The sequence below is a fragment of the Hemitrygon akajei genome, chromosome 23 (genome assembly GCF_048418815.1).
Source record: "Hemitrygon akajei chromosome 23, sHemAka1.3, whole genome shotgun sequence".
Lineage (NCBI taxonomy): Eukaryota > Metazoa > Chordata > Chondrichthyes > Myliobatiformes > Dasyatidae > Hemitrygon > Hemitrygon akajei.
In genome coordinates, this window is record NC_133146.1 from 11,776,280 (window position 1) to 11,792,173 (window position 15,894).

Consider the following 15,894-nt stretch of genomic DNA (forward strand, 5'->3'; position numbering starts at 1 on the left):
CCAGGTGCCAGGGTCCACAATGTTTCTGAACGTGTCCACAATATCCTGAAAAGGGAGGGTGAGCATCCAAAAGTCGTGGTACATATTGGTACCAACGCCATAGGTAGAAAAAGGAAGGAGGTCCTGAAAACAGACTACAGGGAGTTAGGAAGAAAGCTGAGAAGCAGGCCCCCAAAGGTAGTAATCTCAGGATTACTGCATGTACCGCGCAACAGTGAGGATAGGAATAGAATGAGGTGGCAGATATAGGAGTGGCTGAGGGATTGGAGCAGGGGGGCCAGGATTCAGATTTCTGGATCATTGGGACCTCTTCTGGGGCAGGTGTGACCTGTACAAAAAGGATGGGTTGCACTTGAATCCAAGTGAAGCAATATTTTTGTGGGCAGGTTTACTAGAGCTGTTGGGAGTAGTTTAAACTAATATGGGAGGGTGCTGGGAACCAGTATGATAGAGAGGAGGATGAGCTAGCAGGTTGACAAGTAGATGATGGGTGTAACACGAATGTAAGGGAGGACAAGCCAATGGTTGGGTACAAATGCAGACAGAGTAAAGAGTTAAATTGTACCACAGAGGCAAAATTCAAAAGGGTGAAGAATGCAGGAATAAAGATGCTGTATTTAAATGCATGTTGCATTCTGAATAAAGTAAACAAACTTGTCACACAATTAGAGATTGGTCAGTATGATGTTCTGGGCATCACTGAGTCATGGCTGAAAGATGGCCATAATTGGGAACTTAACATCACATGATGTACTTTGTATCGAAAGGACAGGCAGGAAGGCACAGGTGGCGGTGTGGCTCTGCTAGTAAGAGATGGAATTACATCTTTAGAAAGAGGTGGCATAGGGTCAGAGACTGTTGAATCTTTGTGGGTGGAGTTACTGCAAGGGTAAAGGGAGCTGGAAAAGGCATGTAATAAGGGTAATGTCACTATTGTAATGCGGGACTTCAGTATGCAAGGAGATTGGGAAAATCAGATTGGTGTCAGATCACAGAGAGGGAATTTGTTGAATGCCTTTTTTAGAGCCGCTTGTGCTTGAGCCTACTTGGGGAAAGGGTATCTTAGATTGGGTGTTGTGTAATAACCCAATCTTATTAGGGAGCTTAAGGTAAAGAAACCCTTAGGAGACAGTGATCATAATATGATTGAATTCATACTGCAATTTGAGAGGGAGGAGCATAGGTCACATGTATCAGTATCACAATGGAATAAAGGGAATTACAGAGGCATGAGAGAGGAGCTTGCTCAGGTGCAGTGGAGGAGGATACTGGTGAGGATGACAGCAGAGCAGAGATGGCTGAAGTTTCTGGGCACAGGATAGATATATCCCGCAGAAGAAGTTCTCAAATGGCAGGGGTAGGCAACTGTGGCTGACAAGGAAAGTTAAGGACTGCAAAAAAGCCAAGGAAAGGGCATATAGATAGCAAAAGTGAGTGGGAAGTTGAATGATTGGGGAACTATCAAAACCCAGTAAAAGGCAACCTAAAAAGGTATAAGAAACGAAAAGAAGATACTAGCCAATAATATAAAGCAGGATATTAAACTTTTTTTTCAGTTATATAAAGAGTAAAAGGGAGCTGAGAGTTGATATCGGACCACTGGAAACTGATGCTGGTGAGGTAGTAATGGGGGACAAAGAAATGGCGGATGAACTAATGAGTACTTTGCATCATTCTTCACTGTGGAAGACACTGGCAGTGTGCCAGAGGTCCGTGAGTGTCAGGGAGCAGGAGTGAGTGCCATTGCTATTACAAAGGAAAAGGTGCTAGGCCAACTTAAAGGCCTTAAGGAGGATATGTCACCTGGATCAGGTGGACTATACCCTGGATTCCTGAGAGAGGATGCTGAAGAGATAATGGATGCATTGGTCATGATCTTCCAAGAATCACCTGATTCTGGCATGGTCCCTGAGGACTGGAAGTTTGAAAATGTCACTCCACTCTTTAAGAAGAGAGGAAGGCAAAGGAAAGGGAATTATAGGCCAGCTAGCCTAATCTCAGTGTTTGGAAAAGTGTTAGAATCCATTATTAAAGATGAGGTTTCAGGGTACTTGGAGACTAATCATAAAATAAGTCAAAGTCAGCATGGTTTCTGTACAAGGAAATCCTGCCTGGCAAATCTGTTAGAATTCTTCGAGGAAGTAATAAACAGGGTGCAGAAAGGAGAGGCAGTCGATGTCACTTACTTGGATTTTCAGAAGTCATTTGATAAGGTGCCACACATGAGGCTGTTTGACAAGATAAAGTCTTATGGCATTACAGGAAAGATAATGGCATGAATAGAGGAATGGCTGACAGGCAGGAGACAACAAGTGGGAATCAAAGGGGCCCTTTCTGGAGTTTGCAGATGATATAAAGGGTAGGTGGAGAGGTAGCTAGTGCTGAGGAAGCAATGCAATTACAGCAGGACTTGGACAAATTGGAAGAATGGGAAAAAGCTGGCAGATGAAGTACAGTGTTAGGAAATGTATGATAATAAACTTTGGTAAAAGGAACAATAGTGAGGACTATTATCTAAATGTGGAGAAGGTTCGAACATCAGAGGTACAAAGGGACTTAGGAGTCCTCGTGCAAAACTCCCAGAAGGTTAATTCACAAGTTGAGACTGTGGTAAAGGAGGCAAATGCAATGTTGGCATTTATTTCAAGGGGAATAGAATATAAAAGCAAGGTAATAATGCTCAGGCTTTATAAGACACTAGTCAGGCTGCACTTGGAGTATTGTCAACAGTTTTGAGGCCCATATCTCAGAAAGGATGTATTGTCATTGGAAGGAGTCCAGAGGAGGGTCACGAGGATTATTCCAGGAATGAAGGGGTTAACATATGATGGCATTTGGCAGCTTTGGGCCTGTACTCACTGGAATTTAGAAGAATGCAGGGGCATCTCATTGAAACCGGCCGAATGTTGAAAGGACTAGATAGGGTGGATGTGGAGAGGATATTTCAGGCAGGTCAGGCAGCATCAATGGAGAGAAATAAACAGAACTGATGAAAATCACAGCATAAAATGTCAACTCAGTACAATCCTCCTTCGTCCTTCTAAATTCTAGCAACAATGGAAAGATATAAAGAGTCGACATAGGACTCTAAAATTCATAATATGGATTATTCCTCTCCATAGATGCTGCCTGACATTTTGGGTTCCTCCAGCATTTTGTGTGCGCTAGTCTCTTGAACTGATGACCTTCTAATTGCGAGCTTCTCAAAAGCAACATGACAGTTTTAATTTTCTTAATTCATCACTTTTCTTGCTGACAGTTACTCAGAAACCCGCGTGCAAGGTTTTGACATGTTTAACTTGGTGGAGAACGATTGAAAACATCGACTAAAATAACAGACAAAAACCTTCCAACACTTGCCAATGCATGCCAACCTGGCTTCTTAAGTGTAGTATTTTGGTAACAAAAGAAATGTAAGCCTGACAAAGGTTTTTGATCAACAACTTTGGTGTGGCTAAACAAATGCTTTTGACATTAGATACAAATGAAACGATTCCTTTCTCTGGTGAGAAAACAAGTATTTGAATTTGATTATAAAAGGTGTTGAATATTCTTTAGCTGATACATGCTATAAAAATCTAAGCAATTAGTCCAGATACAACTCGGGTTTACATTAATATGTCTGGATTGGATACTTCTGCAACAATGTGAGATGGTTTCATCATTACATTAAAAAGAAACTGAAATAATAATTATATATTTTTGTAATTTAGAGAAACAGTATGGTAATAGGCCCTTTCAGCAGAACAAACCAATTACACCCATGTGACCAATTAACCTACTAACCAGTACATCTTTGGAAAATGGGTGGAAACCGGAGCACCTGGAGAAAGCCCATGCGATCACAAGGAGAACATACAAATTCCTCACAGACTGTGTCAGGTTTGAAACCCGGTAGCCAGCCCTATAATAGTCGTACACTAGCTGCTATGCTATCATACTGCCCTGAGTATTATGGACTCACTTTCAAGGACTTTACATCTCATATTCTGAATATTATTTTTTTGTATTTTCAGTTAATCTTCCTTTGCACATTGGTTGTTTGTCCATCTTTATTGTGTGTAGTTTTCAATTGATCATATTGTGTTCCTTCGTACCTATTGTGAATGCCTGCAAGAAAATGAATCTCAGGGTATATATGGTGACTTTGATAATAAATTTACTTAGAACCATAGAACCATAGAACATTACAACACAGAAACAGGCCTTTTAGGCCTTTTTTGGCTGTGCCGAACCATTTTTCTGCCTAGTCCCACTGACCTGCACCTGGCCCATATCCCTCCATACACCTCTCATCCATGTACCTGTCTAAGTTTTTCTTAAATGTCAGAAGTGAGCCCGCATTCACCACTTCATCTGGCAGCTCATTCCACACTCCCACCACTCTCTGTGTGAAGAAGCCCCACCAATGTTCCCTTTAAACATTTCCCCCTTCACCCTTAACCCATGTCCTCTGGTTTTTTTCTCCCCTAGCCTCAGTGGAAAAAGCCTGCTTGCATTCACTCTATCTATACCCATCATAATTTTATATACCTCTATCAAATCAAGCCTTATTCTCCTACACTCCAGGGAATAAAGTCCTAACCTTTAACTTTTAAATCTTTTTTGCAGTACTCCAAATCAGTTTTAGTAAAAATGATATTAACAGAATGGAAATATAATAATGATATTGTTAACTTAACAAGATGGATTTAGATTGTGTAACTTCCAGCTCTGGTCCCCCGTATACTTGAGCAATAATCTAAACAGTACCTGTTTTTGTGGGTAGTGATCAAAGAGTAGCTTTATTTGTCACATATTATTTGAAATATACAGTAAGATGCATCATTTTGCAGCATAGTCTGAGGATTGTGCTGGGGACAGCCCACAAGCGTTACCATAGATGGCAACATGGTGCCAACATAGCATGCCTTTAACCTAACCCGTACATATTTGGAATGTGGGAGGAAACCGGAGCACCCAGAGGAAACCCACATGGTCACAGGGAGAACGTATTAATTCCTTGCAGAGAGTGGTGGGAATTGAACCCTGATCAGTGATCGCTAGCACAGTAAAGCGAATGCACTAACCACTATACCACCATGCTACCCTAGCAATGTTAGGCAAAACACTCAAATACATTGCTAGTCTTCGGAGCAGCAGAGAAAGACGTCTATCCCCACAGACTATTAATATTGCAAATTTATTGGTATTCAGAGATTTTCCTATGTAGGGCAGCAGATCGGCCAAATATATGAACATGAACAGTTTGGGGGGTGATCCTTTAGTCCATTAAGCCTGACCCATGTACCCATGGGGAACCTAAATTTATTAGCAAGGGAAGGAATTGTTGATAGGAGCACATTTATCAATAGTGGCAAGACAAGGATTGTTTGATCACAACTTTACTAATCTACACAAACCAACAAATAGTATTACAGGTAAAGTAATTATAATTGTGCAGCATTGACACTGCTCTAGGATATCTCAAAAAGGAGCATGGTGGTGAAATCGCAAAGAAAGGAAAATCAGCAGATGCTGGAAGTCCAAGTAACACACACAAAATGCTGGAGGAACTCAGCAGGCCAGGCAGCATCTGTGGGAAAGAGTACAGTCAGGCTGAGATTCTGCTGAAGGGTCTTGGCCCATAACACCAACTGTACTCTCTTCCATGGAAGTTGCCTGGCCTGCTGAGTTCCTCCAGCATCTTATAGTGGTGAACTGTTAGAATTTCACCAGGCAATTTGTGCACAACAAGCTTTAACTAACAATTAAATTTGTTGCCAAATCACACATTTCAGGCCATGTTTGCAGCTGCCATTGGGAAGGAGGTACAGGAGCATTAGGTCCCACACCACCAGGTTCAGGTACAGTTACTACCCTACAACCTGAACCGGCAAGCATAATTTCACTCATCTTAACTATGAACTGATTCCACAGACCTATGGACTCACTTTCAAGGACTCTACAACTCATATTCTCAGTGCTATCTATCTATTATTTATCTATTATCTATCTGTCTATTTACTTATTTATTAGTATTTGCATAGTTCGTTTTCTTCTGCTCTTTGCTTGCTCATAAGTCTTTGTTCATGTGTAGCTTTTTATTGATTTTATTGTACATTTTTTTGTTCCACTGTGAATGCCTGGAAGAACATGAATCTCAGGGTAGTATATGGTGACATATACATACATTGATAATAAATTTACTTTGAACTTTGGATCATAAATTTTGCAATCTTGCTTTAGAGTCAATATTAGCCTGGTGCCCTCATCAACTCTATCTCAAATGTCATCTTTTCTGTCCAGACAAGAAAGCAAAGATGGGCTAACATTTTATTTGATAGAAGACAGTTCCTACAGTGAAACAACTCCTCAATGTTGCACTCTGCTAAAGTAACTGTACTTAGATTAAACACGAGATCTTTTGATGCAGAGGTGAGTGTACTATTACTGTGAGAATACCATGATCTTTTCCCAGTTGGGTTACTCCGTGGTTAAGGATGTTGTCTACATGGACTTCAGTAAGGCCTTTGACAAGGTCCTGCACGGGAAGTTAGTTAGGAAGATTCAGTCGCTAGGTATACATGGTGAGGTAGTAAATTGGATTAGACGTTGGCTCAGTGGGAGAAGTCAGAGAGTGGTAGTGGAGGATTGCTTCTCTGAGTGGAGGCCTGTGACTAGTGGTGTGCCACAGGGATCAGTGCTGAGTCCATTGTTATTTGTCATCTATATCAATGATCTGGATGATAAAGTGGTAAATTGGATCAGCAAATTTGCTGATGATATAAAGATTGGAGGTGTAATGGACAGAGGAAGGTTTACAAAGCTTGCAGAGGGATCTGGACCAGCTGGAAAATGGGTTGAAAAATGGCACATGGAGTTTAATACAGACAAGTGTGAGGTATTGCACTTTGGAAGGGAAAACCAAGGTAGAACATACAAGGTAAATGGTAGGGCACTGAGGAGTGCAGTAGAACAGAGGGATCTGGGAATACAGATACAAAATTCCCTAAAAGTGGCGTCACAGGTAGATAGGGTAGTAAAGAGAGCTTTTGGTACATTGGCCTTTATAAATCAAAGTATTGAGTATAAGAGTTGGAATGTTATGGTGAGGTTGTATAAGGCATTGGTGAGGCCGACTTTGGAGTATTGTGTACAGTTTTGGTCACCGAATTACAGGAAGGATATTAATAAGGTTGAAAGAGTGCAGAGAAGGTTTACAAGGATGTTGCCAGGACTTGAGAAACTGAGTTACAGATAAAGGACTTTATTCCCTGGAGCATAGAAGAATGAGGGGAGACTTGATAGAGGTATATAAAATGATGATGGGTATAGATAGAATGAATGCAAGCAGGCTTTTCTCACTGAGGCTAGGGGAGGAAAAAAAGACAGAGGACATGGGTTAAGGGTGAAGGGGGAAAAGTTTAAAGGGAACATTAGTGGGGGCTTCTTCACATAGAAAGTGGTGGGAGTGTGGAATGAGCTGCCATATGAAGTGGTGAATGCGGGCTCACTTTTAACATTTAAGAAAAACTTGGACAGGTACATGGATGAGAGGTGTATGGAGGGATATGGGCCAGGTGCAGGTCAGTGGGACTAGGCAGAAAAATGGTCCGGCACAGCCAGGAAGGGCCAAAAGGCCTGTTTCTGTGTTGTAATGTTCTATGGTTCTATGGTTCTAAGAACTCGCCACATCTCCAATTATCCTTATTGCTGATAATTCCTCAGACTTGTCCATTGACATGCCAAAGGGCAAATCTTTAATTCTCAGAGATTCCATCATAATTCAACTGAGCCATCAATTCTGTACTTGACATAAATTACATTGGTAAATGGGTTTATTATTGTCACATGCACTGAAATACTGTGTAAGATTTATCTTGCATATCATTCATACAGATCAATCCTTTGCAACAGTGCATTGTGCATTGAGATCGTACAAGGTACGATCTGTACTGTAGTACAGAGAAAATGCAGTGCAGGTAAAAATAGGGTGCAAGGCTGTAATGAGGTAGATTGTGAGGTCGAGTTCATCTCTTATTTGGGATCTGATGAATAAACTCTTCTCGGGCTTCCAGCTGGGTGCAGGTATTAATTATAACTAACGTTTTGATGACAGACTCTGCTATCTTCATCAGGGATGATGCCTGGGCATGTCTAGACCAGTGGTATTTATACTACCGTAGTCCATCCCTCCTGATTTGTTAGTCCTCATCCAATCAGGTTTCCGCTCTCCCACCTTGTTTACAATCGAATTCTAGTTCTTAGAGCGAGACCTTTGTCTTTGTCGAAATTCTTTTCCTCAAGTTTAGTTTCAATGGATTCCTTTAGCAGATGGTCCCAAAAGCCATTGGTGCGGCCCAGTAGTTTTGTGCTGTCGAAGTCAATCCTATGGCTATTTTGAATGCAATGTTCTGCTGCCGCCAGTTTCTCCAGGTAATCCAAGTGGATACACCTCCCATGCTCATTGATGCGGATTTCCACCAGGTATCCCATCTGGCCAATATACGCTGGAAGCCCAAGAAGAGTTTGTTCGTCAAAGACGCCGAGAAAGCACTAGATCTTTTTTAGGGATCTGTTCAATAGTTTTGCAACAAAGGAATAGAAGCTGTCCTGTAGCCTGGTGGTATGTGCTTTCAGGTTTTTGTAAATGGGAGAGGGGAGAAGAGAAGATATCTGGGGTGGGTGAAGCCTTTGATTATGTTGGCTGTTTTACTAAGGCAGTGAGAAGTGTAGACAGAGTCCAGAGAGGGACGCTTGCTTTCCGTGATATGTTGAGCTGCGTCCACAACTTTCCTCACTTTCTTGCAGACAGGGGCAGCTGTACCAAGCTGTGATGGCAACACAGCCAAGTTCATGAAAGCATATTACGGGTATAAGATACTGCAAGGCAGGAGATGTGGAACAGTGGAAGAAAATAAGAGAAATACTTTGCATGTCAAGCAGCACAAGTGGAGGGAGAAGCAATCTTTCAAAGCAATGTCCTTTATCAGTTCTGGAAAACATTAGAGAGTTTCAGAGTGGACGGAGGAAGGGAAAGGAGAATGGAAGGAGTCAAAAGATAAAGAAGAGTAAAGATTACCTTTATTTGTCACATGTACATCTAAACAAACTATGAAGTGTGGTGTATGTATCGAATAAAATCAGTGAGGAGTGTGTTGAGCAGCCCACAAGTGTCCAGTGCCGACAGAGCATGCCCACAACTCACTGACCCTAAGCCATACATCTTTGGAACGTGGGAGGAAACCGCAGCCCCCAGGGAAAAACCACCTGGCCACGAGATGACACTATGAGGCGATGTATCAGCCCCTGTGCTTCAGTGTAAGGGCAGATTGCAAGCAAGATTAAATGACAATAAAGATGAAAGAGAAAGCAAAGCAGGCTAGTAATGGGGCATGTAAAAGAATGAACAATCAGCCTAGAGAAAGAGTAACGCACAAAGTGCTGGAGGAACTCATCCGGGTCAGGCAGCATCTATGGAGGTAAATAGACTGCTAACGTTTTTAGTTTAGACCCTCACCTGGAGTGGGAAAGAAAGCTTAGGCAGTGAAAAAATGGTTGGGGGGAGGGGTGGAGCAAAACTGGTAGGTGATAGGTGGATCCAGATGAGGTGATAAACTGGTGAAGGAGGGGACAGTGGGAATGATGTACGAAGCTGAAGGTGATCGGTGGAAAGCGACAAAGAGCAGTAGAAGATAGAATCTGGTGGGAAAAGGAATAAAGGGGAGGGAGGTGAACAAAATGCTGGAGGTACTCAGTGGGCAGAAAGTGCAAATATAGAAAGTTGGATCATAATCTAAAATTACCAAAACAATATGGAATTTAATTTCTGAAACAGAAACAACCAACACTGTAAATGCTTTCTGAGTTTAATGGACTGAAGAGGCGGCAATGCATTCATCCAGTCATTGGGAGAGAGTGTTGGATATATTCTCCAAAATAAAGCATTTATGGATATTTAATAGTTTTCATAGTCTTAAATCAGGACAAAGCACTTCACAGCTAATATCTTTCCATTTCCACTTCCACTGTCACAATGGAAAAATTGCATCTAATAATTTACACATAGCATGGAGAGTAACTTTATTTGTCACAAGAACATTGAAATATCTAAACATACAGAGAAACGTGTCGTTTTGCATCTGAGGATTTGGTCTTTGAAATAGTGGTCAGGTGATGAAGAGGCAATTTGTTTGAGTTAATGAAAATTTGTGGTTTCGTCCATTATTCATTGATCAGGGTTGATCTCTTAACTCAACGACACTTCCCTCTACTAACGTTACCTCTCTACTTCTTTAAATGTCTACAATCAAAATTTATCTTTGTCTACAGGTGCTCTGCATTGTGGAGTATCCACAGAACTCCTGAGTAGAGAATTCTAAAGTTTACCTTTCATTGTTTTCCAGTGATGCTGAATCCTTTCTAGAGCTCTGGATGACAGACACTTCATTTTGAGATCATGCTGTCTTAAATTCAACCAAGAGAGCAGAGAGAGTTAAAATGGGAGCTGTGACCACAAGATAAACTTTCAGGTCTGTACAGATACACCTGAACACCTGCTTGATAATGCAAAAATCTACTCAGCCAATCACGTGGCAGCAACTCAATGTATAAAAGCATGCAGACATGGTCAGGAGGTTCAGATCAAACATCAGAATGGGGAAGAATATGATCTAAGTGACTTTGACTGTTGATTGCTGGTGCCAGACAGGGTGGTCTGAGCATCTCCTAGGACTGTCATGCCTAGCATTCTCTAGGTCAGGGGTTCCCACCCCTTTTTTATGCCATTAAGCAAGGGATCCTTGGACCCCAGGTTGGGATCCTGCTCTAGAGTTTAGAAAGAATGATATGAACAACAAAAGCACCCAGTGAGCGGCAGTTCTATGGATGAAATGGCCTTGTTACTGAGAGAAGTCGGAGGAGAATGGCCACTCTGGTTCAAGCTGATAAGAAGGTGATGGTATCTCAAATAACCAGGCGTTACAACAGTGGTGTGCAGAAGAGCGTCTCTGAATGCACAACACATCAAACCTTGAAGTGGATGGGCTATTGCGGCAGAAGATCATGAATACACACTGAGTGGCTAATTTATTAGATACTGGAGGTACCAGATAAAGTAGGCACTGAGTGTACGCTCGAAACTCCGAACACTGAGACCTAAACTCACAATCTCGTGAATCAGTGAGGTATAACAGTCTCTGGGTCAGCAACCTGCTAAGGTATAATGTCTGGGAATTGTCACTCTCAGATGCATTAATAACAAGATTTCTCACCAAGGATCTCTAATGTGAGCATTAGAGTATCTCTCTCAAATGAATACTGAATAGCTTGTTGTACGCTCTCAGAAATCTGAAGGGTTTTTTTTTTGCTATGCATCTATTTTTTTCCTGGGATGCATAGAGAAGGTTTATTGGATTGATTTTTGGGATGAAGGAACTGTCTACTGAGATAATTCAAGTAAATTAGGCTGACCCTTTCTGGAGTTTAAAAGAAGCAGAGGTGATTTTTTTGAAAGATATGAGATTCAGACAGAGCTTGATGAAGTAGATAGCACATGGACCTAGAATTACTGAGTGCCATCTCAGGCTGAAGGTCTCCCATGTAAGATTGCAAAGAGCAGGGACTCTTTCCACCAGAGGAATATGATCTTTGGAATCCTCCACCCCAGGGTATAAGTCTACTCAGAGTGGAGCTGGTATTTTACAAAGGAATCAAGAGTTATAAAGATCAGGCAGGAAAAGGTGAGGTCAATGTTAAAATCAACCATGTTTTTACTGACTGATAGATCAGGCTCAGGAGCCCTTAAATCCCATTCATAGAGTAATAGAGCATTACAGCACAGAATCAGGCCCTTCAGGCCATCTAGTCTGTGTCAAACAGTGTTGTGCCATACTCCTGCCTTTAGTCATAAATTCTTGTCCTTTTGGGTTTTCTGTTAATCCATGTGAGTTGTGTTCCTCACTTTTAAAAATGAAACTCATTGTAATGTGGTAATGACCAAGATTTCACTATAAAACCATAAGATATAGGAGCAGAATTAGGCCATTTGGTCCATTGAGTCTGCTTCACCATTCCATCATGGTTGATCCATTTCCTTCTTAGTCTGTTGGCAGGCTCTGAGGTACTGACACAATGTTGAATGAGATCTTTTAGAAAGCTGCCAATGCAACATTCCCAGCTGTTGGGAGAGAAATATTCTATCCACATAACAATGTGCATTGGCTGATGTATTAAATCTTTTACATCATTCATTCCTGAGCTAACAGTTCAAATCCAAAGTCAGTGGATTGGACCAAAGTCAAGGCTTCATGCTTACTCAGGGAGTGCTACATTGCCAAATTTCATATCAAGGAGGTACTTAATGAGTACTTTGCTACAGTATTTACCAAGGTAAATTGAGGACCAGGAGATCAGTGTTGACTGTATAAATATGTTAGGGTGTTTAGAGGTTAAGGAGGAGGAAGTGTTGGGCTTCCTAATGAGTATTAAGGTGAATAAGTCCCCAGGGCCTGATGGGATTTAACCCAGGTTATTGAAGGAGGCAAGAGGCGAGATTGCTGGAGCTTTGACCAGTATCTTTGTGTCCTCTCTAGGTGCAGGTGAGGTCCTGGAGGACTGGTGAGTGGCTTATGTTGTACCTCTATTTAAGAAGGGAACAAGGGAAGATCCTGAGAACTATAGACTGGTGAGTCTCACACCAGTTGTAGGGAAATTGCTGGAGAAAATTCTTAGGGATAGGATATGTGAGCATTTAGAAACCCAAGGCCTAATTAGGGAGAGCCAGCAATGGCTCTGTGCTGGACAGGTTGCGTCTTACCAACTTGATTGAGTTTTTTGACAACATGACAAGAGAGATTTGTGAAGGTAGAGCAGTGGACATTGTTGACATGGATTTTAGTAAGGCGTTTGGCAAAGTCTTTCATGGGAAGCTAATCCAGAAGATTAAGATGCATGGGACCTACGGCAAATTGGCTGTTTGGATTCAGAACTGCCTTGTGCATAGAAGATAATGGGTGATGTTTGAAGGGACTAATTCGAGCTGGAGGTCTGTAATTAGTGGAGTTCTACAGGGATCTGTGATAGGACCTCTGCTGTTTGTGATGCATATAAATGACCTGGATGAAAATATAGATGGGTGGGGTAGTGAGTTTGTGGATGATAACAAGATTGGTAGAGTTGTGGATAGTGTAGAAGACTGGCAAAGAATACAGAGCAATATAGGTCCATTGCAGATATGGGCAGAGAACTAGCAGCTGGAGTTTTATCCAGATAAATGTGAGGTGTTGCACCTCAGCAAGGCAAGTGCAAGGAGACAGTACACCGCTAAAGGCAAGACCCTTAAAACAGTTGCTAAGCAGAAAGATCTTGGCGTCCAAGTTCATAGCTCCATGGAAGTGGCTACACAGGTCAATTGGGTGGTTAAGAAGGCTTATGGAATGCTTGCTTTTATTAGTCAAGGCACTGAGGTCAAAAGTCAAAAAGTATGCTGCAAATTTATAAAAACTTTGGTTAGGCCACATCTGGAGTATTGCATACAGATCTGGTTGCCCCACTATAGGAAGGATGTTGAGGCTTTGGAGAGGGAGCAGAAGAGGTTTACCAGGATGCTGCCTGGTTTAGAGAGCATGTGCTATCACAAGAGGCTGGACAAAATTGGGTCATTTTCTTAGGAGTGGCAGAGGGGAGATCTGATAGAAGTTTATAAGATTATGAGAGGCATAGATAAAGTAGACAGGGTGTATCTCTTTCCCAGGATAGAAATGTCTTATACCAGAGGGTATTAGGTGGAGGGGTGGAGGGATATGGACATTGTCCAGGTAGGAGAGATTAAAGTTTGAGTGTTTTGATTTACTTTTTAACTGGTTCAGCACAACATTGTGGGCCAAAGGGCCTGTTCCTGGGCTGTACTGTTCTATGTTCTATGCTCCATGTAACCGAGAGGTCTTTGCTTCTTGTGTAAATTCAAGGAAATCATTGGCAGTGTTTTGAACAGCTGGGAGATTCTCCACAGGCCAGCATATATGCTATCAACCTACATCACCCAGACAGATAATTTTCTTCATATTTGCTGTGTGGGTTTCATTGTACATCAATTATCTGTGAGTGTTTCCTCTGTGATAACAGGAATTAAACTGGTTCAGGAAGTCACACAGTCCAGAGAAACGTCTAAGTGAAAAAATTTCCCTTTGCAATAAATGAGGGAAATGTTAGATGTTTCATAATTTTTTTTAAAACTTTCACTAAAAGGGTAGTGATTATGTGGAACAAGCTCCCAGAGGAAGAGATAGAAGCAGATACAACTACAATGGTTGAAAGGCATTTGGACTGATGTTTGGATAGAAAAGGTGAGATGGGCCTAACGTGGGCAAATGGGATTAGTGTAGATAAATATCATGGTCAACGTGGACAAGGTGGGATGATCACCCGTGATCTTTTTATAATACTGTTTACATTGTAAAAACATGCTGGTAACTACATGTATTTATGCACATTTTATTTTGAATCTGTACTTAAACCAGTAACTTATTTACAAACGTTTGTATATATATTTGTTTATTCTTTATCATTATTGAATGTTTTGCTTTGTTGCATATCGCACCAACACATCTCAGAAAATTCCTAATACTTGAAAGAAATTTGGATTGGAATATAGATGGGAGGGGTATGGAGGGCTTTTGTCTAGGTGCAGGTCAATGGGGCTATCCAGCATGGACTGGATAGAACTCTGCCATGTGCAGTCCTGTGGAGGGTTGAGCATAGAGGAGGGTTGAGCATAGAGGAGGACTGAGCATGGGACTACCAACACCATCAGCTACAGAAACGCCAACACAAGGTCCATCACTGGGAGAGGAAGGATCTTTGCCTAGAAGACGTAAAATGGGCTACACATGGGAAAACTTGAAAGATTGATCCAGGACAGAGGACTCTGGTGAACTGTTATCAGTGGGTGATGGGCTCAAGTAAGCAAGTATTGACTAGATGGGCCAAAGGGCCTGCTTCTGTGCTGCTGTGTTTTATGACTCTATGTGAATGTATATGGTGAATAAAGTTGAACCTTGATGCTTGATCCTTGATAAGGTAATTGTTTTAATAAGTGCCATTGCATTTGGATAGTTTTCCAAGAAGGATTGAATCTTGGAATGATGGAGTTGTGATAGATGAAAAGCTGAAGTTGGGTTTATAGTCCTGGTACTTCAGAGAATAAAACGTGATCCTATTGAAGCATATGAGATCAAAGAGTCACAGGGTCATACAGCGAAGAAATAGATGCATTCAGCCCATCTATCTGCCCTCTTCCCTTCTCACCACTTTTTTCCAAGTTTCACTCAAAATAACTTTCAAACACTGCAATTATACCAGGCTCTACCACCTCCTCTGGCAGCTTGTTCCAGATTATCATCACCCCCTTAGTGAAAATTTTATTTCTCCTCTCTCACCATAAACCTCTGTGTTGCAAGGGGACGTTGGGAGCAGACCCAAGTGCAGGACAAAGGCATGGAGACTTGACACGGAGACGGACTTGGACTTGACTTGGACACGGATCCAGGACTTGGACTTGACTGGAACAGAGAGCCTGACTTGGACTGGAACGCGAAAAGACAGAATACCCAACTCTGAGTAGCGGCAAACAGCCGGATCTACATAGCTGGAAACGAGATGACTAAACCAAACAACAACAGACAATACGTATCTTGACTCATGAAGACGGTCCCTTATTCTTGGCAGCTCAGAACATGCATTACTGCACCGGTTATGGTGACGAACCAGCAGCAAGTAGATGTAAGCTGGAGTTTTTATGCTGCTGGTTCGAATGAGGATCAGGTGCCCTAATCAAAGAGCCCAGTGGAACACGGGGAAAAGGGAATTAACTGAAATGAGTAGCTAACAGACCAGACCATGACACTCTGCTCT